Source organism: Tyto alba, unplaced genomic scaffold, assembly GCF_018691265.1.
Source record: "Tyto alba isolate M040663 unplaced genomic scaffold, T.alba_DEE_v4.0 Super-Scaffold_9, whole genome shotgun sequence".
Taxonomy (NCBI): Eukaryota; Metazoa; Chordata; class Aves; order Strigiformes; family Tytonidae; genus Tyto; species Tyto alba.
In genome coordinates, this window is record NW_024881330.1 from 23,213,672 (window position 1) to 23,241,337 (window position 27,666).

General features: G+C 43.8%; 1 long non-coding RNA gene across 1 annotated transcript; it reads left to right on the top strand.

Annotated features, from left to right (window-relative positions):
• Positions 1-915: 915 nt before the first annotated feature.
• Positions 916-20,566, top strand: LOC116960462. Its single transcript, XR_004406414.2, has 3 exons — positions 916-928; positions 14,738-14,823; positions 20,496-20,566. It is a non-coding gene; the product is annotated as an uncharacterized LOC116960462 (long non-coding RNA).
• The last annotated feature ends 7,100 nt before the right edge of the window (positions 20,567-27,666 follow it).

The following is a 27,666-nucleotide window of genomic DNA, read 5'->3' on the forward strand; positions in this document are numbered from 1 at the left end:
CTTCTGAAAAGCATGGCACTTCATCTTGTCAAGGTTTGGAAGAAAGGTTTTGGCACCTAAGCTCAAGGGGAAGAGGAAGGTAAGGGCAGTGAATCCTGAGTTCAGGCTCATCCTTCCCTGTGTGAGAGCCTTAAATCTTGATGGTGGGCAGGATCCAGTCCCAAGAGCTATCTCACATGTTTCATGGCCACCTTTGGGAGGTCCCTGTTAGGCACACTTGTGCTGGGGATCCTGCTTGGGGGCCCCTCTTTCCCTGCATGACTCTGGGAATGCATGGGGAGTCCTATAAGAGGCAGAGTGCCAGCCTTGGTGGCAGCTGATGGTGAAGCTCCATGGCCTGGCACCAAGACTCTCCATAGCTTCCCAGCTGGAGGCATGGATGGAGTGAAGGGGCTGTTGGTGCTGCACCTTCAACCAAGTGAGCATAGCCTGTCTCCAGCAAGGCAAAGTAAATGCTGTTCTACTCAGCCTGCTGGGGTCTGCTCCCTGTGCCCCATACAACCCCAATACAACACCACACAACCTGAACATAACCCCACACAACACGTGGCCTGCTCAGAGGGTCAGTGATCCACGCTGGACCCCACAGAGGCAACTGCCCCCTACACAGGAGCTGCCATCCAGACTGTGCCAGCACAAAAGAAGGTGAGCAAGAAAAAAAGAGAACTGTAAAGAATCGCTGTGAGTTCAGGATGTGGGACTTCAGCTTCTCCATTCATCTTGAGAATGGGAGCAGGGTCTTTGTGGTATTTTGTGCCTCATTCACATTTCATCCTGTTTTTTTGACAGTGAGATAGGAGCATCATGTTCACCAACAATACTTGTTCACTGTGATGGAGTCATGTGAGCATGTTCATCATATAGCTCTGGGGACTCTGTGTTTTCCACACAGGACACCAAGCTCAGACCAGCTCAGATAACTTGTCAGGTAAGATGCCACATCTCTTTTTGTATTCATCAGTCAGCTGAGCCTGCACCAGCACCTCAAGGCCTTGAGTTGGGGTTCTGCATTGCTTCCAGGACTGCAGGGAACCAGTTTTCTCTTTCAGAGGCAGCCTTTTTAAGCCTGATGACCATCTGGGGACTGAAATTTCACCATTTTTTCCCATGCTAGGCCTGATACCTGTACTGAATTTCAGCAGTCCTTCTGGAGTTCCACCAGCACAGCTCACTTTCACTCCCGTGCTGAGCCCTAATACTGATGGGATGCAAGAAAGGACTTGTGTCCCTTGGCTCTCAGATAGATTTCTGGAGATGTAGTTTCATTCTTGTCTTTGCTGCACAACATTAAGCAAATGATCTGCAGGCAGGTTTTTCAAGCACCCAGCATTCACCGGCAAAGCTTGGTGTTCAAGGCATGCAGGTCTTGCTAATGCACCATGATCGAGGGGCAGGTTTTCATGGGAGATTTTAGATATTTTTTGTCTGCCAGCCAGGGAACTGTTGTCTTAAAGCAGTCTGGCTCTCTGCTCTGCCCAAATGGAAATTACACTCTTCTTGCTCTGAGCTTGGCATTCCTTATGCCTCAATTCTCCATCAGTGAAGCTCCACCACAAATTCTTCGCTGGGGTATTTTAAAGAGGAAAAACATCAGCTTTTGCAACAGTGATCCTTGTGAACTAATGCTAGGGAACATCATGGGCACTGGAACTGTGTGGTCACTGCCATCAAACTGCTTGAATGCTCCCCGTCACACAAAAAACATTCCAGGTGTAGTTCAGGACCAATGACAGGCCAGGGACCTTTCCTGACAAGGTGTCCTGTCCTGGAGGCTGAGAGAGTTCAGTGGGTGGAAGGTGGGTTGGCCTCAGTGCCTGAGATTGGTTTGAAGTGTCTCTGACATACCCACATAAATGTCACCCCAGATTCTACAGTACAGGAGAACCAGAGAAAATAAAATACATAATATAAGCAGTGCTATTTGAGAGGCTGGTTTTTAATTTATTTCACCAATGGGTTAAGAAGTCATATGGTTAATCCTATACATAAACATGTACACATCACACTTAGAATATGAAATAATACCGAGTCAAAAATACAAGTTTAGACTTTCTTGGTTTGGATGTTACTCTCAAGCTTTTCTGAATGTAATTGTTATTTGTAAGTGTTCTCAAACACTTCAGAAAAAAACATTTTTATGCTGTGGGCTGTCTGCAAATGTTCATTTTGACAAGTTGCTGTCTGTTAATGGTATTGGACTAGTCACACAGTGTATCTTATGTTCCCTAACTGGATGACAAGCTTGTAAAACAGAAGAATAGCAAGTGACAGATACTAACATGATTTCTGGTTATTTTTTATAGTTTCTGATTTCATGGGCACTGGAAGCTGTATGAATATCATGAACAGGATATGAGGAATGAGGTGGTTATTGGAAAATATGCCAGCAGTGGCTAACCTTGTCAGAAAATGAAAGGCTTAATGATGAATCAGGTAGCTTACCTTCATACAATTAGCATTCCGTTGCTGAGATGTACAAAGAAAGGTTTATAGGAAATAATGGATAGGACACATTAAGGATTGATATATGAAATACTTGTCTAAAAACTCCTGGCACATCAGAGAAAATGTTTCACAGATGTTTCACTCATATTAAAACACAGGGGAGAAAAAAGGGAAATATCCTTAAAGCTCAAGCAACCACCTAGCAGTCCAGAGGCTAATAATATTCTCACCCTCTTAAGATGTTCTCCATACCATTCTCCACTCTAATGAATTCAACATAGTTTCAGGCTAGAACAACAATCACACAGAAGCATCTTGTTCTCAGGAAATTCTACCTTACATGTACACAGCAAGCACCTGGTGTCCCAATTAATTCTTTCACAGAACTGCAATAATTAACCATCTGATTCCTGAATTACAGCTCACTGCAAATTACTAGTCTAACAAACAAACATATGCCATCCATCAACCAAACAAGCTAGTTAAAATAACTTGAAGAGTACAAAGAGCTCAGAAATTTAACTGCTTATAAAAAAAAAAAATTTCTGAGTAAAAATTAAGCTTAAAATACCAATGTTTAGCTAAAAGGATTATGATTTGTTCCAAAGAGAAACTGCAGTATGGGGTACATGGCTTTGGTAGCACTCTGTAGCCACAAGAGGAGCCAAGAAATTTGGCAGGGTATATAAAAGATGGTAGGATATTCCTCTGGAGCATCCTTTGCGGTTATTCATAGACTGGTTTGGGTTGGAAGGGACCTTAAAGACCATCTAGTTCCAGCCCCCCCACCATGGGCAGGGACACCTTCCACTACACCAGGTTGCTCCCAGCCCCGGCCAGCCTGGCCTTGAACCCTTCCAGGGAGGGGGCAGCCACAGCTGCTCTGGGCACCCTGTGCCAGTGTCTCACCACCCTCACAGGAAAGAATTTCTTCCTCATATCTAATCTAAATCTCCCCTCTTTCAGTTTAAAACCGTGACCCCTCACTCTATCCCTATACTCCCTGATAAAGAGTCCCTCCTCACCTTTCCTGTAGCCCCCTTTAAGTACCAGAAGGACACTATAAGATCTCCCCCTGAGCCTTCTCTTCTCCAGGCTGAACAGCCCCAACTCTCTCAGCCTGGCCTCATAGGGGAGGTGCTCCAGTCCCCCCAGTCATCTTCGTGACCTCCTCTGGACCTGCTTGAGCAGGTCTAAGTCCTTGTGCTGGGGGCCCGAGAGCTGGACACAGCACAGCAGGAGGGGTCTCACTAACACAGAGTAGAGGGGGAGAATCCCCTCCCTCAACCTGCTGGCCACATTTCTCTTGATGCAGCCCAGGACACTGTTGGCTTTCTGGGCTGTGAGCGCACATTGCTGGATCATAGTCAGTTTTCCATCCACTGATACCCCCAAGTCCTTCTCCACAGGGCTGCTCTCAATCCATTCTTTGCCCAGCCTGCATTTGTGCTGGGGATTGCCTTGACCCATGTGCAGGACAATGCCCTTGGCCTTGTTGAACCTGATGAAGTTTGTACAGGCCCACCTCTCAAGCCTATCAAGGTCCCCCTGAACAGCATCCCTTCCTTCCAGTGTGTCAACCTCACCATACAGCTTGGTGTCATTTCCCAAAATCAGTTTATTCTGTTCAAAACTACAGGTTCCAACTTGCCAGAATTATGGAAAGGGATTTGGAAGGTGAAACATGACCTTCAAGTCAACATATGAGTGTGTCCAAGTTGAGAGTTGGATGCTAAAGGAAAATATTTATTTCAGTTAATTTTTCCTTAAATCTTCTTAAAAAGAAAATAGGCCTCCTTAACAGGTTTTGGACTATGGCATCAGCACAAAGTGATGTGAACCTCTGGTTGGTATCAGCTGGTCCAAAAGGTATAATGACGTGCACATGCCCTTATAACCTATATGGTAGTAACAGATTTGGCCTGAATTAGGAGATCGGAATAAGAAAACTATTACCACAGTTGAAAGGCAATATCCATACTATCCACACAGAATAAGAAGCATTCTTCCCACTATCCATGCAACCGGGTTTCCTGGAACTCAGACTTTATGTCTTTTAGTGGTTTACAGGAGATGAAGATCAAGTATGAATATCCACAGATGACAAAAAGCTATCGAAATAAGTAAATCTGTGACCATAGTGGTCAAGAGCTTTGAAGAACCTAAAACACTCTAGCTGAAGGACAACACAAGGCACAGGAAACGCAATGCAGATAAATGCAAGAAAGTACCAGCTAAAAGGAAAAAAATCAGTGGCTGCTACACATTGCAGAGTCCTAAATGAATCCATTGACTCTGTAAAGACATGTGGGCATAATGCTAGCTTTAGGCAGGGGCCATATAAGTAGCACATAAATGAAAAGAGAAAGTCTGCATACAAACAGAACATGGTTCACATACCACATCTCCCCTGCCAGCCCCACTGAGTGTGATGGGAACCAAGATGTAGAAAGTGCCATGAGCCCAGCGGCAAGGCCACTCTCCCTCTACTTGGCAGACAAACAGCAATGTAGAAAGGACTTATGAGGCCCCAGTAAAGAGCAGGTCTGTCCTGTAAATGCTTTCAGTTTGACAAACACTTCTACAGGCAGCTCTCAAAGATGAACAGCACAGGCTTATTGAAGTGAAGGGATTCAAATTTGTATATAAATTGTGAACAGAAGTCAAATGAAAAAAGAAGTTCTCCAAGGAACTATTTCAGCCTCAGTACTACCATTAAATTAAAATCTCATTAATCACTGTGCCAACCATCCAGGTTTAAAGGCAGAATGACCCATTTCTGTTAGGGGGTAGTAACTGAGGAACTGCAAGTGTCATACCCTCTCTGCAAAGGAAAGACAGAAAAGCCTGAAAAGTACAAAATTTACCTAAGGTATGGTGGTTCTAGACCTCATTCCAGCAACCAGTGCTACCTTTATCACCCACCTCACATACTCAGCAGGGAAGGACAGAGATGTTATTCCTCCCTTGCCACCGCCACAGACAAGGTGGAGTCAAACACGGGTCAGCTGAGGCAGAATTCACCTAACACCAGTCCTGAAGAAGCTGGGCGGCTGCTGTGTGTCGGCTGTCTCCATCTCCTCTGCAATCAATGGAGAGAGATAGGCACTCTCATGGGTGACTCACCACCGCCTAAGTGAGGTGTCTAGAGTAGGTGGGATGACTCATCCTTGGGGTGGTCCTCTCCACGGATGTTCATAGGATCCTAGATCATAGCATAAATTATATGCCTGCCTTTCAGATGGGAGGCAAAATTAATTCCTGTCTTGCATGACAAGACATTACTTTCTCTGTTTTCTTGCACATACTTATGACCTAGGAGTTTTGGAGAAATCCACAACCTTGTCTGGGACCTCATGCACTTAGTTAAGGTATGCAGCAGGCTAAAACTATAAAACGGTTTACACAATGTTAGACAATTCATGCTTCAATTATATTACATCTCAGGCCCTTTCTTTTGTGTGGTGGCAGTATCATAAAAGCCAGTCTGAGAGTAAGGTCCAAATTCTGGCAGTTGACCAGTGTAGGCAGCACTACACTGGTTGTCATGCTCTAATCAGCAGTGCAGAGCATTCTATCATTAAGGTGGTAAAAGATACGGGACATTAAACACAGAACATTTTGTCATCCTGTTCTGTGTTTGCCATCTTCCCATGAATCCACAGCATTGTTAGCATACATGCTGAGGAGTGGATTGTCAGAAAGTCCGTAGTCTTATTTAAGAGCTCATTATGTAAAGACCAAATTAGAATAGCTTAATAACTAGCCATAGTCTAAGGACTTTGTTTTGCTTGTAATATTGGAACCAAGGAAAAAGTTCTTAGTTTAGGTCAGATGCAGAGAGAAAACCAGTAATTACCTGGAATCTGCGCCAACTCCTCAGTATGCCTGGGTGCCTGTCAGGCACATGTCTCCTCTCTCCTCAGAGACTGACTGAACTGCCTGCACGGGACCCAGAAAACGAAAAGCAGGACTCAGAAACAGTCTTAGGAATTCCTTTCAGGGAAACCCAGAGATCTACCAGCAGGCCATCTGGGATGCCACCTCTACTCTCTGATCTTTGTTAACATATCTCTGGATCAGAAGTTCAAAGTCCTCCTGAAAGGCAAAAAATAGTTTGACTTCATCGTTTACGGAGTCAGGCCACAAGGACAGGATCCAAAACCTTTGCTTTGCATCCAGATGCGCTTTTTGTTGATATATTCCCTAGGGGGATAAACATCTTCCTGTCTGTCAGACTGTGGTTATGTTAAATGCTTTAAAACCACGTCTCATAATGAACACCACTGAGAGCATCAGCTCTGTACAGCAGATGGCTGCAGAACATGAATGCTCTGAGAAATACAGGGGATGGTACTGAGCTCTTTTTATGTTATCTGCCTTCAGCTGATACTGGAAAACCCCATACATCACTTTGACACTGAGGGTGCTAAGCCTCCACCAGCATAACACCCTAGCACAGGTCCTGCCTTTTTGAGATGTAAAGTTTAGAAGTGTGATTTCACTTCTTACACACACAGTAGCCGTTTTACACCTGCAAGGATACCTTTTGTGCCTCTCATGACTAGCTGTTTTTTTCTTGGCACAATTCAAAAATTACACTTTTCTGGGGATCTTGGAAATCTAAAGGAGTGGATAAAATTGCCTGTCTTTCAGCACAAAATGAACACTGTCTTTCAAAATTGGTTAATAACGCTCATGGAGGGCTTGATTCCACCAAAGTTAGTCATGCTGAGTAGTTTCTTATTCCACAAGTAGCCTATTCATCTCAATTAGATTAGTCACAGCACAAGGAGAGCAGAATTGGACTCTGAATAATTTCAATTAATTTTCTGCTGTAAAAAAGCGCTATTAATTAATATTTCTCATTTCCTCAGCATTTGGCAAATATGTTTTAACTATGCATAAATATTACTCATTTTATACATTTTCTTCCCATAAAACAGATCTTGATGGTTTGTCAAGTTCCACTTAGCTTTTTAATACAGCTTTTGTCTGCACATAATTCACTGCATAATCTAAACAGAAGTGTCAGCCCAGAGCAGGCGTAGCTAAAGTTTAGAGTACTTGCAATTAGGGCCACATTTCTTATGGAGAGAATTAGGAGAATTATATAGCTGATCTAATTAAATTACTAACATTTAATATTATCTTTTCTATGTAGGAAAGTGCTTAGTTCTTTAATATTAACTTACCTACATAGGGAAGTGCTAAGTTCTGCATTTACTCCTCATGGTTGAACACAATACAATTTTGCAATTGGTTAAATCAAAACTCTCCTCCACGCTTTCATGCTGCGCTGGTTCTACTTCTTTGCAGGATAAGATGTCCTCTTCTGGTAACTATGGTGTTGCTAAATACACTGCGGAGTATCAGTATGCATGTATCTCTACATACAGGTGAGGGGGATCTTGTGAAGAGTCTAAAGCATATATATGGCCTCAGGATCAGAGGTGATGACTGCTTCAAAGCATAACTGAAGGAAGGAGCTGTGCTTCTAGAAAGAGGTGCTGCAGCTAGATTAATTCCATCCATCGGTGGGTAGTGCTTCCCCTGCACCCAGGCAGGAGGGCAGGGGGCACTGGCCTCCAAAAGCAGGGGTGGGAGGTTGTTCCTGAGTTTAGCCCTGCTGGTCCCATGTGCTAAGGACTCGGTTTCTGCATCAGTGCTGATCATAAGCAAGGTATAACCGGCTCAATGAAAGGTTCAGCATAAGCTTCCAGAGGGAAACGGGGGGGCATTTATCTGCCACAACACCATCAGGGGGAGACTGGAGAGTCCAGGGCAGCCAGGTGAACTTTGGGTTTGAGATTCACTAGCTCCAGTCTGACAGAGATGTTCCTGCACCATTTCTACAGACAGAGCTGTCCTGCGACTGGGTACTGCGGGGAAGGGGAGGGGGCACGGTTTGTTTGCCTGATCTGCTGCCGGTAAACACCAGTACTTACTGGCACTTACACGGCCTTCCGTCAGAAGTATCTTTAGCTGACAAAAATATCTGACTAGCTCTGCCCAGAGGAGGCTTCTGCGAGAACCTCTGGAAACATCTGAACAACATGTTCCATCTGCTGGCCTCTGTATCCACAATGGTTTAGGTGGCATTTGGTGGGGTCCAAGTGTGTGCTCATGTCTAAGAGCTTGTCTTTGACGTGCTACAAGTGAGCTATAAAGGTTAGAGGAAAATCTGAAAAGGGGAGCATCTGTATCTCGTTTTGCTGGATGCTTAGACATTTCTCTTTTTTACTTCTCCTGTGAAACTGATACCTGCCAGAAGTTTCCCTCTGTTGTCTTACATACCTATACGAATTCTCTCCCCTGTATCACTGCTCCTGACAGGCACACAGTTGTTCCCTCCCATACATGCAGCTGATCTCTATGAGGCTAACCAGAAAATTAAGGAACTAGATTGAGAACCACAAAGCAGACAGATGCCTCATTTCCATTAATCTCTATGGCTATTAGGCTGTGTTATAGACCAGGACCTTAGTCATTCTGAACACAGAATGTAAGTAAAAGTCATGTTATGAATGCAAAAGAGGTACATTTGTTTCATGATGCTGCACTGGGTTATACAGACAGCATTACAGAGAAATAGTTTAGGGGAAAACAATGTTTGTCAGCATCCTTGAATACTGAAAATTTAAAATCCATCAGCAGAGGAACTAAAGAGATTATCAGACTTCTTCAACCAGTCATCCAGAATGCAGTATTAATTTGCTGCTCTACCAAACCCTGAAATGCCATCCTTAATAGATAGGGACTGATTTGATAAATTCGGTGTTACTTGCCTCTGGGATTTACAGGGATGACAGCAAGATCAGATAGAATTAACACTTTATCCTATAATATCTCATTTCTCTGAGAGCATCTGAAAACACTTTACAAATAGCAGTGATCCTTCACTGATGCACTGTACACCAAGTACACTATCACCTCAGAAGAATGGACGAAGGACCACTGTTTCTCTTCTCCTTAGCAAATATAATAGGGAAGGAACAAGGACAAATTTCCATGACTGCTTTGCCTCATGGACATTTATTTTAGAGCATTCCTTGTTAAATAATTAAAAATAAATGGTGTACATATATACTATTTTTCCTTACCATATAAAAGATCTTCCCATAGGACCAGTAATAGCATCCTACAGCAGCAATACTGGTTTCTGTAATCTCAGAAGCTGCATTTTCTAGTTGCTGACACTGAACAGCTGGTCTGATTTGTTTCCCATAACAAAGACGGTATAAATTAAGTTGCCATGTGAATCAAGAATGAATCCCACACACAAAGAGATATGCAATACCTTTTATTTAGCTTTATGCACTAGAAGTGTTCACAATACTGAAACCTACCAGCCTGCAGTGAGGGAAAGATACATATTGTACCGTTTCTTTGAACACCAAAGACATTTCTTTAGGCCTTGATTTTAAGAGTAGGTGAATCCATATAAAATATATATCTTTATTTGTACAGATTTAAAGAAAATTTTTGCAGTGTGGCTGTGTTTTTCTTCAACAATGTAGGTCTTCTATCCTATTTGGCATTCACACAAGTGCAGTTATATACAGGGGTTAATGAATATCCAGTTCACTGGTGGTACCCCAGGGAGCTGCATTTTATTGTAGTGATGGAACTTCAACAGATATCTCACTTACCTGTCAATCTGGAGGTGTAAGACTGAGGATTTCTGTATTCTCACTTCACTCATGCAAGTACTGCCTTTAAAATAAATTGTTTCTGGCAGTGGTCAACTGGTATTTCTGAATGACCTAGTTCCCTCCTGATGGATGATTCCTAAAACCACTTAATTCAAAGGCAGTGATCCTTACTTCTTTAAAATCACTTTGACAAAAAAAAAGAATACCAAATTCAGTGTTGTGTTTATCTGGCCAGATCTTCTGTGCTGGCTCAGAAATACCATACTTTTAAGAGAAAAGTAATTTTTGACACATCCAATGAAGTAAGGGTTAGTGCCTCTCATGGGGGAAAAAATATCAAATAGGCAACTTCAAAGAGTCATCCCACCACCTTGTTCTTTGCCCATTTTTGCTTTAGAAATCTTGGCCTTAGCCTGTCCTTTCAACTGCCAGCATGGGGAGGCAACCGGGAACCTTGCAAAAGGGCCAAATTCAGTCTGGTTCGGCCACCTTTTCCTTTCTCTTCTTTAAGCAAAAACCTTTCTGAACACATCAGAGGGACAGGCCCTTTTTTTCCTCAGACATTCGAGTGTATCTCTACATCATTTCCTCTGCTGGAATAGTGCCATCACATTTCCTTTTTGGGAAGAGTTTTCTCAGTGTGCAAAGGCCCTGCCAGTGTGCAGCCCCCAGTGAGGGATGTGCTGATGGCTGTACTGTTTGAAGAACAACGCGACTGCAGTCTTGTCCGCAGCCATAACCTGCTGCACGGGTGCCCCCAGCACCCTGTAGGATCACAGGGAGCCTTCATGAAGTGAAAATGCTCCCTGAATCCTGCTTATCTAGCAAGAAGATTTGCAAAGAAGGAGCCCTCTGCCCCCTCATCTTGCACAGACGGTCTGACTCACTGGACTCAGGATTCCCATCTGCATGTCTCTTTGAAAGATGGGTGCAAGCCAAGGAGTTTGTCTATTCTTAGCTTTATCTGTTATAAAGATAGTTTTCCCCATAAAAATCTACTTTTGTTCAGCCACCTCAGAGAACACCTGTCTCTAAGCAAGCACAGCAGCCATAGCAGTGTGAATCCTGTTCCCTGCTCATTTTAATGAGGTGTTAATATCAGAACCTGCTAGAGATTATGTAAGTGCTAATATTGCTAAGCAAAACCACAAAAGAAACAAAAATAAACGGAATTCAAATAATTTGAACCCTGTCGCCATGCAGTGCCAGCTACAGGAATGTGAACTGCACTTTGAGGCAGAAAAATCTTCTTATGTCTGTGCACCAGAAGTGACACCCCTTGCTTGCCAGCTTCTCCGACCAGCATCTTCCCACTCTCTCCCCTGCTGCCTGAGGACATGGCGTGTCCTAGCTGACGTGATCCATAAAACTATGCCGCTCTCCCATTTTCTGCAGCCCTGCAGCCCTCCCGCTTGCACTCCTGATTCCTGCAGGAGATTGGCACCTTGACAGCAAAGCAGCAGCAGAGAGGAAAGCCAGAGGGGGCAGTGTATATTAAAAAAAAACAACCGCACAGCCTCTTAAACCGTCTGGAACAAAATTGTGCAATAACTGGCTTGTGCACCCATGTGATCTTATCACTCCGAGCCAGGGTTTTCAGGGGGAACTGAAAGGAGTGAAACACCCACTAGATTCTGCTTCAGATCATCTGAAAAGCTCGGCTGTTTCCTTCATCCTTCTCTCTTCACATTTTACATTTGCTCATCGTGGTATTTCTCCCTGGGAGCTCCTGGGAGGCCAGGCTCATTGCCAGATCTGTTTGTACACAGTCCCAGGGTAGGTTTGGATTGCTGGCCAGTTTCCCTTGTGTCCTGGCTTTCCCTGCAGCTTGGAGCTGAGGCAGCCCTGGTCATACCTCCAGCAAAAGGCTGGTATGGTCAGGCAGGGTCAATCAAGTGTGGGGTGGCATTGGCCCCGGCTGTAAATGGCTCTGCAAGCTGCCACCCTAACAAGGATAGGGGTGTGGGGAGGACCCTGAAAGGCGGTGTCTTGGGATAGACAAGACGTGAAGACTGAAAGGCCTGAAGAGAATGAGGAAAGAGAAATCTTCCTTACTAAACAATTAAGACAAAAAAATAAGAGTCTCTAAAAGTAGGAAGAAATCATAGCAAAGCATACCAGTGTGTTGGGTGGGTCCTGTGCTGAGTTTATAAAGAACATTCAGGGTCATTGAGTTTCTGGTCTCTTGGCTGTCCATGACAAATACCTGAGCCTTTTTCTTTCCCACAGATGTACCTTGCAGATTATCCCATCTGAGCCTTTTTCTTTCCCACCAATGTATCTTGCAGTTTATCCCGCCTTCAGATGGGATCATACAGGGTTTCACTATGGGCATGACTGTGTGTGCTGCTCACATGTGCTTCTTGTGGAAGCTATGATCAGCCAGGGATGCAGGGAGACATGAGTGACACAGGGAGCAGAAGGCTGGGGCACTGGGATAGCAACTCCAAAGCAAAGCACTTGACTCCTCTGATAGTCAGTGGAGAGAAATCAACAAGTCCAGAACCTGATTCCTCTCATCCTCATCCATATGTCTCAAGGAGATCAGGCAAAATGCCTTTTAAGTGCCTGTTTCTCTCTGACTACAAAGGGAGCCCAGCTGCCTAACTGAGGCAAGAGACATGGAAAGCACTGAAGCCAGGTGATGTCAATCCCCTCACATCTCTAGAAATGAGGGCATTTGTAAACAAGGGCTGGATATATGGCATTAATCTGTGGAGACAACTATGTGTGGAGACATGAGAAAGTATGATTCTCAAGGTGATATAAACAATACCCTTGATCATACAGTCAGATAGCTGTAACACCATACCGCCATTTAGTACTTAAAACTGGATAAAATACCTGAGTGACCTTAAATAATCACCAGGATAATGCCCAGATCTAGTTTGGGACCAGACTTATCCCAGGGCTGCCAAGCCCCACATTGGCAGAACGTGTGACACTGGGCCTCATCTAGAAGTCACGGATGTGCCACAATTTATTTTTTTTTCTTTTTAGTACAAACTGCCCTTGATTAGTCATCGACCTGGTTTAGAAGTTGCACCGCTACCACTCAAGCTGTGAGAGGAGAACATATTTAAATATAATAGGCTCTGCGATCATTTTAAAACTGCCCTAGATCTAAGCCCACGGGGGGCTATAACTAATTTGATAGAAACTGTAGCTTCTAAATAGAACCACCTGAGACCTCTCAGGAGTTCGGCTACAGGGTTCACTGTTCTAGCACAAAGTCTCAGCTGAGCTCCCCTGACTGCTTCACAGCCCTTCTCAGCAAACTGAGGCTGATCTGGAGGGGAGCAGCAGGACAGATTTTGCTGGTGGGTAACCTTCCCCATGGGAATTATGAAGCAGAACATGGGAGGAAGGAATTATGGTTTCAACTCCCAAAACCATTGAAAGGCTGCATTTTTGCACAGTTTTGAGTCAAACCCATATGTGACTCCACAGTTTTGGCTGTGTTTTGCCTTGGGTTTTTTCCAGCTAACTGCAATAGTCACTGATCCTAAAGGTAGGAGTAAGTAAAGTCACCGTATGTTTTAAACCTTCCATACTGGAATGTTTTGTGCAGTATGCAAGTTCCGTTTTTAATGTCAGAAGCACTTCCCACCTGAGCTTTTCACTTCTTCAGCATTGACTAAGTACCTCTGCAAACTCAGGACTAAATATCTGCCTTTTACCAGCAAGCATGACACTGTCAAGCAAATAGGTGTGTGTATCTAGTGGATTTGCTTGCATTAGCAGGTACTACCTTTCTGCATTAGCTGGTATTCCAGTAGCCTCCAGACCAGAACATCATAGGTGCAGGCTCTATATAAATAGAGGACAAAATTTTAGCTGATGGTGGGTAGCACTTGGGTGCTACTGAACTAAAAGCATCAGCCTTCAGACAGTACCACAGCTGAGATTTCCTTGCCTATCTCTGATGTATGCTGAAGTGGAAATCAGCCATCGCCCCAGGGTCTTTTTTCAAATTTCGTTTCTTTCAGTTTTCATGTCTTTTCTCTCCAAATAAGGTTTTAATGGAAGCATTGAGTGAGAGTGTTATAGCTGCTGTATTTGCCTCCAAAATCACTGTCCCACTTCTATAATGTAGTATACATGCCATGAAATCATGATAAAAGGAACAGTAAAGCAAGTGTTAGTGGTACTGAGTTCTAGGATCATCGTTATTCATTGCAGACAATACTACAACATGTCAACTGAATCCAGTGCTACACAGCTGACCAAATATTCCAGTGTAGGTAAGGCTCACCTGTAAAAATGTAATAAATATCAAGCTCAACTTATTTGCTAACTTTCTTGCATCAAATGAAAGCAGACGTTCCTAAAATGTTTATTGTTTTATGCCTCCCCCACACCAGCACAATCAGTATTGCAGAGTCTGCGATATTCATAATGAACTCCACATTCCCCTAGATCCACTCATTAGAACTGTATTGTGCCCTTCTTGCCTGGGGCACAGGAATAATGTTCAAATCTTGAATGTGCAAAGGGAGTCTTTCCCCCAGGATGTGAGCAAGGGAGGGACATGGCTCACTTTGCATGCAGACAGGGTTAATTTTTCCTTCTTCCTGCATTCTTTCACACAGCCATCCCTAGGGGAAGTGTCATATTACCTCACCTCTCATTCCTAGGTTTCTAAATTGGACCTGGATTTGAATTTCCCTGGCACTAGAAATGACTCTCATTCAGTGTTCTGGTTTGGATCCATCTTACAATGGTAGGTGGGACCTTCACACAAAGGGAGTTTGATTTGCTTATGTTCCAGCCCATCTCGTTTTGCACGAATCCTGGTGTTTAGTCTCCCCCCTTTTGTGCAGCTGTGGAAGATTCTGGGACGAATCACTGCTGTAAAGAGGAAATAAAGATTGCATTCCCATGGGAGAATTCTTGAAGACTGAAAGACAGGGTGGTTAGCACTGCAGCCTTGTCCTGGCTTGCCTACACATGAAAGTTATTCCAGAATAAGCTAGGAGTTGAATGTAAAGTAGGATAGGCATTCCACAACTCATGCATGTGTTACTGAGATCTCAGCAAAAGCAATGGGTCAAGGTAGCTGGATGTTGACTCATTGGGACTTCCCTGTGTCTTCTTTAGCTGTGTCCAACAGAAAGAAACAGGCAAAGATTTTGAGGACTTTGTATGCAGTATAATATATACAAACGCAGAAGTAAACTATTACAGTCTAGTCAGAATTAAATAAAGAATTATTATTTTCCTGACTTCAAAACACTGAAACAATGAGATATCTCTAGGACTTCTTTTCTTCACCTTTCATATCCTTGGCTCAGAGTAGAATAAGAGAGCGAAGCAAAGATGCATGAAAAGGTGGCTTCATTTTGTTCCTCCTGGGTCCCACACCAAAGATAGCTCAGTCCTGACTGTGTCCCCTTCAGCTGCACCATGCCTGGCTCCAGCACAGCGGCCGGGAAGCTCACGGGTGCTCTTCACCACCTGAAAGGCACACTGTGATGCAGGTTAAGTTCAAAGGAGTCGATTCCCAGTCCAGAAACATCTACTCCATTTTCCACACCAGCACAGATGCAATCTAAAGACAAAAGCTGCCTGACACCAGTTTAGCCAGATCTCACTCAAGTATTCTACGTTACCCCTAAGCACCCAGGGATACATGTTCCCCCTGTGTAAACATAAAGCCAGCCCCCTCACAGCAATGTGGTAGACATTGCACAGGTGTGTGTTAGGGGGGAACTTGTATTTGCTCTTTGAATGCTCTTTTCCCCAGCTACCTCTGCTCACAGTTTGCCGGAAAAATTCCATATACTTCTGTAGGGAGAGGGCAACACCAGTCATACATCATGAGGCAGAGCAAAGCAAGAGGAAGAAGCATCCCTCTAGCGTTTTAACTTATTTTCTCTGTGTGCATGACAGCGATCCAAAACCAGCTGTTTTACTTCCTGCTCCCGTATATACGAGGAGTTGCAAAGCAGAGGTCCTCACACACATGTCTAGGCCGTTTAAACAAACAAGGCACACGCTTTTCTCTGCTCCCCAGAGGCCTCTGACCCCTGGAGTCCATCATTCCTCATCACCAGCTCCTTCCCGACTCCACTAAAAAAAACCCTGGGGCTCCTCGCCTCGCTCAGCCCCGCTGTGCCAATCTGCTCAGTGCCTTTCTCCTGTCAGAAACAGGATGGTTGTCACCTTCTCCCCCTCCAGGAGTTTCTTCCCTTGCCAGGAAGGGCCACTCCGGTCACTGGCCTGGCCTGCCATGTCCTGGTGCCCACGGGCGCTGCCCTAAAATGGCGGAGGGGTGGTAATACCAACCAGGCCTCGCCCTCAGGGCCAGCACTGACTGAAACTGTGCTTCGAGGCTCCGATTACCAAGTAACCCAATCAATCAGCACCCGACTGAGGTGCTAATTAGGGCTCCCTGAGCCCTCTCCTGACTGCAGGCTCTCGGCTCCAGGGGGTGGCCCAGTGAGGGCGGCAATGTTGCCAGGCCAGTGCAGGTGAAAATCCTCCATTTTGTTCGGCTTCACAAATAACCAGCGTTTTGTGTTCACCTGATGAAATAAAGATCTGTAAGGTCAGTGGCTGGTCTGGATCGAGAGCTTGTTGACCCTCCAGCTGAAGTGGAAAACCAGCAAGGAAACAGACTGTGGGAGCCAAGCATCAGGACAAAAGGTGTTGGGTTTTATTTGGGAAGATAGTCTGATTTTGACTGAGTCAAATGTAGATAAAGCTTGAAAAGTCTTTTGGATGTGAAAAACCAAAGGTTTCATTTTTAATATGCTGGAATAAAATGTTTTCAGGAGGGTGACTGCTGACGTGAACACAATTCAGTGCATTCAGCATAGACTTAAATCTTTAACATCTTCTCCTCCCCTCAAGGTGTTGGACTGCAAACTCCCCAGATAGTGAAATAGAAATACTTTATGCACCCCAAATTTGTGAAATATTTCCCTTGGATTTAAAAGGATGCACTGCTTTGTCTTCTCTAGAACATGATCAGAGACTAATGAACAAAAATTACTTTAACAGTGGCTTAAAGACTTTTTTTTTTTTTTTTCCTGAGAAGTTGTAGGCTATGTCTTTATTGTGAAAAAAAAATGTATTTTAATGTAGCTATAAAGTGCAAGTTGAAACAGGCTTTCCTACTGTTCTGCCACAAACTGACTGATGGAGTAGGGTTTGGGTCCAATTTTTAGAGGGTCTTTGCAAAAAAGCACTTAAGCATTATTTTGAGCTTCCATGGAGAAATCTGGGAAACTGCATTATAGTACCTGGGTCTCATTGTGTGAAACATCTCCAACTGTGAGCAATAAAGTAAAAAATGTATTTGAACAGACATAACATCTTTGGAGGGGTATGAAAGAAAAGCACAATAAATCACATCAATTTGGTAAATCTGAACAATACTCCCCAACACCTTTCACTCAGTACGTTGGCAGTAGTCCTGACATTTTCTCCTCTAGCTGGGAGTGCGTCTGCAGTGAGCAGCTCCTACCCTCTCCTCTCCCTGCCTTCCATAGTACTTTTCCCCCATCTCAGAGGAATGCAGTCAGGGAACATGCTGATGTCTTGCTCCTGTTTTCTGCAGCAAGGATATAATTCTTTAGTCAAAGACATCAATTCTACAGAGGTAAAGCTTCAAAACCAGACATACACGCAGCAGTCCAGTGAAGAGTTACCATCTGCCTTCCTCTCTCCTCCTCCTCCTTCTCAAAGGAAGGAAGAAAGAAATTTATCAGGGTCTTAGCTCTTCATTACCTGCTTGCACTGACATTCATGAGATTCCCTGCAGGATTTTTCTTGCTACCCAGGCAGGATGAACACCCACAAAAATTGGCAAGGAGATGACTTTTAACTCATTTTCAGAAGCTGGCTCTATTTCAAGTAGACAGTGTCTCTCTGGTATCAAACCAGGAAGAATTTGGTTTTGCTTTCCTCTGAAAAATAGAAAAGGCAAGTAGCCATCCTACTGGTTGCCTTGAATACTAACAGAAATATGATGTTTCAAGGATTGAAAGGAATACAATTTCACCTGTCAGAGTCTAAGTTACATATTTGCCTGGTAATATCTTTTAGCTGAGCATCCTAAAAACCTAAAGTAGAATTTGCTTTCTAAAGCATAGTCTGCTCCCCTACCACTCCTCTAGAGACTCAGGCACTATTGCCTACAGCAGGGAACACTCAAATGTCAAATTCAGAGCCCAGTCATTGTGTCAGGAGAGTGCTGTTACTGCTACACCAGCCGTTAGTGTGCAATATTACACACCCAAATGCTATTTGTACACTGGGAAAATATGAGTCTTGGTACAGAAGCAAAAAAGTAATTTTGTCAGGATAGTTTTTTTAGACTGATAAAAGTTAAACTAGCTCCCTAAGGAAAAAACAAACAAACAAACAAAAACAACAAACCACAAAACAAAAAACCCCAAACAAATTTCTTTAGCCCATGTACCTTGAGTAAGGAAATTTACTCTCTTGGCAGAACTATACAAGGCTTCACAAGGTTTGAGATAGACTTGACAGATGACTGAGAGTTTAACAGAAACACGAAGAAGCAGTGGGTAAGAAAGGACCATTGTAGAAGTCTGAGAAGAGTTACTCAGCATAGGAAGGCACATGTATTCTCAGGCAGCATTAATCTTAATAAGCTTTAATTTAAGTCAATTTACTCTCTGGGCACTACCAAGAAGTGTTATCCCTAACAGGTTATCCCTAAATAGTTCCCTATCTCAGAACAGTTACTTCTGGGCTTTGAGTTACAACTCAGCTGATTTGAGCCTCTCAGGGCAGTGAGGTTCTGTGATTGCACATAGGAAGTGGTATGTTTGAGAGACAACAACCAAGCTCTGCTTGAGCCACATGGAAAAAGACAAACTTGCTGCATAGTTCATACGCAGCAGATAGGGACAGTGTTTCTTTTGTATGGCCTCTATTGCAAGCTCAGCACTGTGAGGAACTAGCACCCAACAGAATTGCATGACTGAGGCTTTTATCACTTACTGGAAGTCTTCCACAGCCTGAAGAAATGGTTGCAGTTTATTGCATCAATAAGAGTGTAATTTACATTAGAAAGTAAGAGTACAGTGTTTACTCCAGGAAATTATTGCCATAGCTTGATGCCACTTATTACCTTGAAGGTGAAGAGCAATATCATTACCTTGTAGTCATTAGCAATAATTATGAACAGCTCATCAACCTTAATACCTCCTGTGGCAGACAGGGAAATTTTGACTGCAATCTCTACTGTCTACAAGTATAGAAAGCAAGCAAACTCCTGAAAATTGGCAACAGTGGGACGGATGACACTTTCATGTTGCCACAAATATATGCTTTTGATGCAGTGCAGGAGTCTGTTATCTTCCACCACTTTGTCTTGATCAAGATTTCTCATTGGTCAAGCATGAGATTTTTACTTATCATAGGAACTTACATGCTTTCTTTCACCTATGCTTTACAAAACTATTATAAGAAATATGGATGTATTCTGTTTGTTGGCTTTATTATGTTCCTCCAGTGCTACATCAGGTATGGAGTCTTGCTCCACGTTAACTTCAGATGGATCAACTTGTGTTGAACTTGCTTAGGTCTAGATGGTCCTGCCACAGCATCTGGCTAATCTTTCCTCCAGATTCAAGAAGGATTCAAGATAAATTTGCTGTTCTGATTTACCACCACTCCTGGCCTGGACATAGTCTAGGAGCAAGAAGAGACTCTTTCTGTTTCATTCACATGTAATAAAGAGTCTGACCCAAATTCCAAATCCACATACTCCAGTCATTGTAAATGTTTGCATTTTGAGCCTATGCTACAGAAGTTTTGCTAATAACTATACACACAAATCCCCTGCTGGCTGGAGAGAAACATTTTATACATTTTATATGGAGAAACATAGCAATGGAGACCTGTTGCTGATACAGTTAAACCACCTCCCTAAAAAATTCAAGCTATCTAGGCAAAAGGTTCTTTTGTCTGCATGTGTTGTGTCTGCTTTGGCTGTGGGTTCCAGGAGAGGTGCTGGCAAATCTTTGTCAGTGAGAATATAGTTTTTCCTTCTCCTGAGCCAGTGGGGCTGTGCCAGGAAAACTTGGTATCCAGGACCTGCCTAGCATGATTCCAGTCCACTTCCATCTCTCTCTGAGCAGACTTTACAACGAATGATGTGCAATATCTCACTTCAGGCAACTCACCAAGTCTCCCTCCCCAGATAGCTGTAGCCGCTAGGAAAACAGTATCCCTCAAATTAGACACCTGCTTTAAAGAACAGTGTGCCTCACAGTAACAGACATGATAAATGCTATGAGTAATGACAGATCCATGTGCTAACAGTACTCTCTATCAGCCACCTACTGGCTCATTTCTTCTTTTGATAAAGGCTTTTCTCCTCTGGTTATGTATGAAATGCATACTTCTCGTGTGAAGGTGGATCTCTCTGCAGAAGCAGTGGGAGCAGAAGGCAGAAGTTCTTGAGTTCCAACTGCCGCTGTGACACAGACTCAGTGCTGATCAAACAACTGGGACTCTTCGCCTCAGTTTCCCCACTGGTAACATGAATAATGTCTATGTTGTAATCATGCTGCAAGGCGTAGTTAATATTTGCTCGGTGGTGCTTTGGAGATGCCAAGCATCAGATAATCCCAGGAGATACCAGTATCGTCAGTAAATCAATTGTATCTACAAAGCGAACAAAAGCAGGCACAGATGCTAGCATAATGTTATGTATTTTGGTACAAAACGAAATAAAAATCTCGCCTTCTGTCCTCAGATTTCTTGTCAAACATTCACTGCTTCACATGCTGAAGCAGTTAGTAATACAAAGCATGTTTCTATCCTACTTTATTTCACATAAAAAAGTGAAGAACCATGATTGAATCTTAATACAAAAAAAGGGCTTAAGTTACATTCTCCTGGGATCATCTATAGCAAAGCTTAATAAGTTTCTCAATATCTGACCTAATTATATCTGTCCTTCTAAGTTTTGTTTCCCATAAGAGCTAAATGTCTATGGTTAAAAATAACATCTGAAACTCCTCCAAGTTCCAGCAGAACTTTTTCAGCCTCTCTCAAATTTATTATCTATTTTTAATTTGTTTTAATTTTTCACCCAACCTTAAAAGCTAGGATTCTGAGGCTGGCATTCTGCTCTATTATCCAGCTCCTAAAAAATGTTTGGGTTGGATAAATTTGAAATCTGGAGGAAAAAAAAAATATATTATGTGTGTTTATTTCATGTTGGAAAAATACCATAGCTATCGAAACAAGTGGCAGAGAAGCATGGGATAGGAAGGATGCCTTTGTGATTGAAAAGGAATTAGCTCTGCTAGAAATATATCTTCTGGGTCAGTGTTGAGGTCCTTGACAGACAAGACCGGGCAATTCTGCGATGGCTGTTTGTATCGTTTCTCCCTACCTGAGCACCCAACTGTGGCAGCAGTCACTGCTGCAGAGCAATGGTGATGGAAGGTGACACAGGCCCCAGTCCCTACAGCCCATCAGTCCTGCTTAGAGCTCCCTGTATCTGTGCAAATGCTGGCAAACTGTGCTACTGTTGAGATCGCAGAATCCTTCATACTCGTCTCTTCCTGCTGGCCCTGTTATTAGAGGGCTGGCACAGACCTGAGGCTGGGATGCCCTGCATCTGGATCCACTTCACACAGCAGTCAGAGATCCCAGTGGCCATTTAAAACCTTTGTGCCTCGGTTTCCCACCCATAACCCATGGATAGCAGCACTGACCTTCCTGACCAGACACCGAGAGGCTGAAGTCCTAACATTTGCCAAGAGCCAGGAAATCAGGTGTAAGCTGTTTAAGAAATACAAGGGATTATTATAACCAGTCACACTCCATTCCCAGGGAGGCTGATAATAAATAATATTTATACAGCACCCTTCATTGTGAAGAGGCCAAGAAGAAAGCAAGTCTGCAAATAGAGATCTAAGCATGATTTCTGGATGGGAAATTCAGCTCAGCCCTTCTCTGTTGAGAAGCTTTTTTGGCCTTGTAGAGGGAAGATTCTGGAGATCAGACTGACTATTTGAGTATCAAGTCTTGTGCACCTGCAGTTCTGCATCCATCACTGCAGACAAGCCATAAAGCCTCGTCCTGGAGCTTTATAAATGGTGCTGCCTGGTCACAAGTGCAGAACTGGCGTGAGCTCCGTTTTCATGGTTCAGTTCACGGGAGGGGGGCGCAAGCTGAACAACAAATGCAGTTTATAATTGCCCAGTCGTTCTGCTTCGAGGGTCTGGGAGACTTAAATGTCACAGTATACAAATGGGAATTGTTGGGAGAAATAGAGCAATGCAAGGCTCAAAGTGATTTCAAAGGCACCCGAGTCCAGTGCTTTCTCTAGTTCATAGTACAGGTTCAAGGCTGGAGCAGATTGCCTAAATTCCCTCAGAAAGAGGCAGCACAGGGCTGGGAGGATGACGCAGCAGCTCCTCAGCGAGTCCTGCAGGGAAGAGGTCTGGTTTTGTTAGATGGGCAGCAGCACAGTTTGGTGGTTACGATAGTCCCGAAGGATGTGTGCATTCTGATCCCCGCAGGCTGAGATGGGCCGAGCTCTCTGGTTTCACTGACCTTGCCTTAACCGTGAGGTTATTCTGCTGTGCAAAACCTGACTGAAAGCTCTGAATCCTAATTTTGCTGAAGCATCTGACTTTTCCCTAAGAGCTCACACGAGGGACATGTTCATACCCTTCCTATGGACTGCCTTAGGACCACGGGCCGCTGTGAGTCCCCAGGTTCACATATAGCCCTCTGCTATGGGGAATTCAAAGAAGAGACAGCCAAAGGCTCCTCAGAAGAGCTGGTGGCACTGAACATTGCCATCCTGAGGACAAGGGGCCACGGCTGGGGTTGCTCCTGCCACAGGAAAGGGGAAGGAAGGGCAGCACTGTGACGGAAAACCAGGCTTGTTACCACTGCCTCTACTGCAGAGATAGGAAGGGTGAAGACAGAAGTGCTGTTGCAGGATGGGGCCCTCCCTTTACCCCTAACAACTGCTGCCCTGGCTCTCTGCGCTCCTCTGCCAGCAGTTGCAGCTGTGAGTCTGGTTTCCCAGGGCTGAAGCATCGTGGTGCTGTGACAGCCTGACGTCCTGTGCCTGTGCTGCCTGTGCCCAGCACTCACCCTGTGTACATTCCGCCGGGGAGCTGTGGGTCTGCATCTGCAACACATCTGCACTCAGTGGCAAAACACCATCCGGTCCCTGCAGAAGGCTTGGCTACTATCCAATATCTAGATGGACTAGAAGGTCACTGTGGGTCCCTTCCAACTGAACTATTCTTCTATTCTATTCTATTCTATTCTATTCTATTCTATTCTATTCTATTCTATTCTATTCTATTCTATTCTATTCTATTCTATTCTATTCTATTCTATTCTATTCTATTCTATTCTATTCTATTCTATTCTATTCTATTCTATTCTATTCTATTCTGTTCTGTTCTGTTCTGTTCTGTTCTGTTCTGTTCTGTTCTGTTCTGTTCTGTTCTGTATCACAGAGGCATCTTACTCTTCCCAGTGATGGGATCTCATACCGCAGGCATTTCGCAAGACATTTAGAGTTAAGGCCTCTCCTCCAAGAAGAGAAACCATCATGGGTAGCTCCAGTTGGCAGCAAGCAGAGTATCCTACATTCATCCCTAGAACAACAGAACCAGCGGGCAAAGGAGGAGAGAAGACAAGAGAGCAGAGCTGGGCTTTACTTACATGGGATTCCAGCTACTTTAGTTGGGCACTGGAATACAGCAGTGGTACCCTGGCTCACCTGTAATGCAAGGAGGGATTTTACATGTAAATTAAATACAGTGTGCTTATGTCCTCCATCTTCTAGCTATTATCCCCTGGATAAGGTGTTCAACCGAGGTTTTTTTTCTTTTACCCATTTTTTGGGGGGGGGGAAAGAGTAATGTAGAAATTAAGGATCCTAGACACTTCTGAAAGTTTAAATAGCCCCAATGTTGGAAAATGGTTCTTTTTTCACTAGGTTGTTTTCTAATAAAAAGATGGTTTGCGAGCACTGAGCACATGACATTCTTTGATGATACACCACAGCTCTACCACAGCCACTTTGGGAAGTGGTAGATGGGAAAACTGCTATTACAGAAAAGCTAGTGTAGATCTATCTTGAAAGAAAAGGTCCACAATTTTACCAACATTAGGCATCCTATTTTGGTAATAAACTGAGAAGAGGACTTTTTTTCTCCCAAAAATATTGACATTTCCAAAAGCAAGTTATTCATAGGTGATGAGACTGATTTACAGCAATAGGTGCACACAAACATTCACTTGATCCTAGAATGTGAGCAGGAATGTCAGAAGCTCATTTCTAAATTGGGCACTTGCACCTGCACGTGTAAGATTCCAAACATAGTAGGTGTTTCTGACTGTTTTCCTATGTCTGATTTTGAGAAATCTGTTCCTTGCTAGATTGAACTCATTACTTTTCAAATATTTTCTTAAATATGAGTTTGCATGTGGTATTCACCCTCGAGTTCTCTGCAGGATCAATTCCGATGTTATGTCCTCAGATGTTATTTATTTTCATTGTTCCATAACAATTTTCTGTCCTCCCTTTCATTTCTATCTGATCTCCCAGTAAACCTTTATAATCTTGATACGCTGTTTTCATAGTTTCTCCAGTAATCTCTTTGAAGGGACTGGACAAGCCAGACCATCCCTCAGATGATGTAAACCATTTCTCTAATGTGGACATTATGTGTGCCAAGAAATTCCAGAATTAGTTTGAGTGTTTCCATACTGCATTCATGTATGTCAGCAGCAGTCACAGGAGCGGTCTGCCCTCGCTGGAGACCGTTCATTCCCAGAGAGGCTATTTTGCACCTCTAGGTCACCACATCTGCCTCTGCCAGTTCCAATAAAGGGCTCCCCATCTCTCACCAGGAAATATCCACCCCCAGCAATCACCTGCCCAAAGCCCATCATGACAGATTCTTTTCAGCATCCTAAGAAACAATTCAGATAGCCAACGCTGATTTATTTTTATGGCTAAATACTGCCCAGCTGCCTCTTTTTAAAGAATGACCTTTTCTTTTTTCTTCTTTTTTGATGTCCAGAGCAAGTTCTGATCACCCAAGCAAGGCCAAAGCGAAGACACTTTAAGCAGAGAAACACAAAAATAAGATCTTCTCCCATGGCAATTTTGGATTTCCAGCAGAGCTGCTCTTCAGTTGCTGCAACAGCCTTTACACAATCGCTGCTCCTTTGCTCCCCCCCCCACCCCCCCCCCCCCTCCCGTAGGGAGATTTCTACCAACTGAGCTCAGCATCCTGCCTGCCTTAAACATAAAGGCTGGGCGCAGACTGAGGGGCTGGTGCAACGTGCAGCCGAGGTGCAGACCCGGGGGCCTCACGGCTGCGTTGCGGGGCTGGCTGGGAGGTCAGAGCCTGCCCACAGCACCCCTTCGCGGTCTGCTGACCCCTGCGGAGAAGAACAGGGGTCCTCTTGTTTCTGACTGCTGCAGGCTTGCTGAAGGGAATGAGGGTTTGTTCTTCTATCTCTGTGAGAGCGATCAAATACCAAAGTTAAATCCAGGCTTATCCTCTCTTTTCTTTACATAAAAGCTCCCACTCAAAGCAGACATGTTCTCAAATCTATTATCCTCTATATTGTTCATAGTGGTTCTAATTTTTCCCACGTTGCTCAAAGCTCTATCCTCAGGTGACTGTTCTCTGAGCTTTCGCAGCTCAGCTTTACCTTTCAAATAAGATTTATCCATTAAAAAACAATTCCACTGCTTTTTTGCAGCTATCATTTTGTCACATATGGATTTATTCAATAAATGCTTTTAATAGCAACATTTCTAGGCTTTGTTTGTCAAGAGCTGCCAGGCTTTTACAAGCCAGGGTTGGCACAGATGCTGAACTGCCTCTCTGTACCCAGGGGAGAGTTCCCTGCTGGTCATGACAGAGGTCCTGCACACACCACTAAATGAAAGGAAATTAAAAATATGAGTATCTACATAATTCACAGCCAGTAAATGGTGGAGATTATAAGGCTTCCAGCAACTTCTGGACCTCAGCAAAGCTTCTCATAAAAGCAGGGATATGTGATTTTAGCCTGCAGTTCCAAGATCTACCCCAAGACCTAAAAGACCAGCTCCAACACAAGTACATGGGAGGGAACTATATAAAGGCCATCAGAAAGAGCAAATTCAGCCAGCTCAAGGGCACTGGGAAGTAACAGCTGACAGGACAGGAGAGGGAGGTCAAGATCAGTATGCCAAAAATCTTTTGTTCCTGGGTCAGCCAGCATTGCTGTTGTCTATCTGCGGCCTGCTGTGGAGCAGTGGGTGTCTGGTATTGGCGTCTTGGTGTGCGTGACACCCACCCATGCAGGATTTCACATGCGTCTCCTGAAGAACTATAAAAGGTGGCAGTTCTTGAAAAAAATAGTGAGTCTTTTCTTTTGTTCTGTTTCTCCAGTCCCTTGTTTTTTCTGAGGTCTTCAGATGTGTATTGCTAAATCCTTGGCCCAAATTCTCCTTGAAAGTGGCGCAGTACTAAGTTTGTCTAAAGTAGAATTGAAAGAGAAAAGAGAATACATTGCCTAATATTCTTTTTTAGGTTTTCCAAGAATTATAAACTCCTTTTGGTGCCTCTTTTGCTTTCTTTCAATTAAATATTTAATACATTCAGACATTAGGAGCATTTCTTTTTGCTCATCTTCCTCCATTCTTTCCATAGTTACTCACAGTCCCACAAGGACTTATTAATTAAATTCTCTCAGTACAGTGTTATCTCTCTCTGACTATCTCTATTTTCTGTACTGCAGCTTGTGTACATTGTCGAGAAGAATCAGAGAGAGAAAAGAACCAAATAAAAAGATCCCTCCAGGAATGCAGTGTTCGATTATACAAAGAAAACCCACAGTTTAGATTGCTCATCCTTATTTCCCAGAGGAGGCCTCAAATGTCTTTGTTCTCTGGCTTTTTAAAAAGAATTTCCTTTTCTGGCAAAATCATTTTACCTGTGAACTGCAGGCCACGCTTTTGGTCACATTTACCTGCTTTTCCATTATCAACTGTTACATGTTGTTCTTCCCCGTGCTCTGCCTCCAACGAACAGCTTCGGGGTGTTTTGCAAGCACTCCCTCCCCGCAGCTTTGTGCCCGAGCACCAGGACCTTCCACCAGCTCTGGGTGTCCTGGGAGGAGCCTGGCGAACAACACAGTGGGTTCTTCTCACAAATGACAAAGTGTCAGAAATGCATTACTGTTGATAACAACGATGATGAGATCGCTGGAGAGGCCGGGAAAGGAATGAGTGTGGGGCCCAGAGCCCCCTCCCATCTCCTGAAGTGCTGCACCTCTTCTACGGACAAAGAACAACGTCTGCTCCCAGAGTCATCAGTCAAAGCCAGATTCCTCACTGCTAAAGTTACTATAAATAACAGAATCACTCTTAAAAACATAAATGGGAAGTACAGTAGTATGTATAATGCACTGTTTCAAGCTGTGAGCTCCCTGCCTCCTTGAAGTCCACAAGTTTGTATGACTCACAGCCATCACACCTATGTTGTATGTGCATGCATATACGTGTTTTGATATGTTCAGTATTTTGCTCTTGTCT